The sequence below is a fragment of the Cibotium barometz genome, chromosome 20 (genome assembly GCF_041138505.1).
Source record: "Cibotium barometz isolate CiBa-2024 chromosome 20, ASM4113850v1, whole genome shotgun sequence".
NCBI classification, from domain to species: domain Eukaryota; kingdom Viridiplantae; phylum Streptophyta; class Polypodiopsida; order Cyatheales; family Cibotiaceae; genus Cibotium; species Cibotium barometz.
This window is the reverse complement of record NC_141065.1, coordinates 36,971,214-36,973,427: the sequence shown is the minus strand read 5'-3', so window position 1 is coordinate 36,973,427 and position 2,214 is coordinate 36,971,214.

Genomic DNA, 2,214 nt, shown 5'->3' with positions numbered 1-2,214 from the left:
ATATCCGTGGGGGCGAGACCCTGAGTGTGGGACCCTGCCTCACGCAAGAAGTGCTACTTTCCCTGCTAGCACCCTTGAATTCGTTGCTGTGCGGTGGGGACAGGGATCTCATAGCTAGTATCATAGCAAATTTTGGCTAATGTGGATCAACCAAGAAGCCAAAAATGTCATAATTTTATGAAGAAACAACAAAAGGTTGTAATTGTGTGATAAAATTCATACAATTTGTTATTCATACTAAAATTCATAAATTGTTAATTGGGTCTTTAGATGGAAGTACTGCAATTATATGGAATCCCTGACTTGCTTGAGGCCTAGACATGATGGTATTTACCTTATAGTTCCAAGTACCATGACTACCCGTATATACCGAGGGTATAATTGCAGCTCTTTAATGGCAGTATGTACGAGTAAATCTAAGATCTTGAAATTATAAGCTAAAATGCTATCCAAATGATGAATTCAAATGTGGTTGATATGATTTTAAAATTTTGATTAAGAACTGATGAGTTGATTTGGATTCTGATTGAAAAATGATGATTCTTGAATTTTTGGTTGAAAAGCGATAAACTGAGCGAAACCACAATGAGGATGAATGGGACGGGTCCCTCTGTAACTAGAATGATGATAATGACTTCAACAAATCACTATGAGATTAGTGGATTGTTCTGACAGATTGTTACTGTTAACTCTTGACCTAGTGGATCAAGTTAAGGGATGACAAATTAAAAATCTATAAAATTGAAATCCCCCATGGAGTACTGTTCAGATGGAAATTTCGGTCTAATAGACCATTATTTTGTTAAAGATATGAATGATATGTTCTGAATGAATTGTTATTTGATAATGCCAATATCTTTATCCCATGATTCTGTGGGGAGCCGACCTATCTAAAGAACCCCAGAATCAAATAAATCAAAATTCAGATTTGAATCATAAATAAAGGGACTTAACAAGATTTTTCGTATTGATAGGAATATGGATCGAGGTCGTCTCGGGTAGAAATGATAACCCCCAACTCGATGAGGAAGAGCTCGACTTGGATATTCATAAAACTCTTCATAGTTCACAGCCTGGGCCTTTCAAGGGTGAAGGGAAAAACTTGGGCGAGGCTGTGGAGAAATGGATCGTAGCAAATGGAAGAGTACTTTGATGTCACCGGGTACAATGAGAAGAGCAAAATGGCTCTTACAAGGATGAAGATAGTAGAAACAGCCAGAGTGGCATAGAGAAACCACTACGAGACAAACCGTCTGGTTCGGAATACCTAGACATGGAATGATCTCAAAATTTACCTAAGGACGAGGTTCTATCCTCTCGGCTTTTTGGAAACAAAGATGAACGAATTCTTAGAGCTAACCCAGGGGAGCAGAACTATTGAAGTATATCACCAAGCGTTTGCTCTCCTCCTCAAATACTCGCCACCACTCAATGAAGAACAGCTGATGGCCAGGTTCATTCGGGGACTGAACGAACCTTTGAATATTTTGGTGAAGAACGCCAAGCAAGTTTCCATGGCTGAAGCACTGCGGATGGTGAAGGATTTCTCCAAGGCCTTTGATGTCAAGGTCCCACCAAAGCCAGCACCATCACCTTTCAAAAGGTTTTTAGTTCCAGAAGGTGATTCCAACAACCTTCCACCACCTACGAGATATCAGGGTCAAGCCCAGGATATGGGATGTTTCAGAAGAATTGAAGAAATGTCCTTTTCCCGAAACTCAATTCCCTTGATATCAACTTTATAAGTTTCACCCTTGAACAAGAGAGTGAAGTGCTATAACTATCAAGGATTTGGACATCGCAGTATGGATTGTCCAACTCCTGTTGGATCGAGGTTTTCAGGGCAGGAAAATCAGGGATCAAGATTCTAGATTCCAGCTCCTTCCTTCCAGAGTAATCAGGTTTCTATCCGCCAAAATGAGGGAAATCCTAGAGGTAGACCCTCTAACCAACCCGCAGTTTCAAACCAAAGTAATGCAAGACCTCTGTCTCAGAATAGGGGAAGTCAAAGAGAGTTGTTCCCAAATCGACCGTCCACTTCCAAGGCTGTAACGTTGGAAGTGATTGAAGAAAAAGAAGAAGATGAGAGAGATCATACTCCACCTGCGAGATGACGACATCTCGTGTTTTTTTAAGTGGGGTAGGATGTAAGATTCCTCCCCCAGCCCCTCAAGATGTCCAGTTTAATCCCCTTTTCAGAATATAACAGATCTT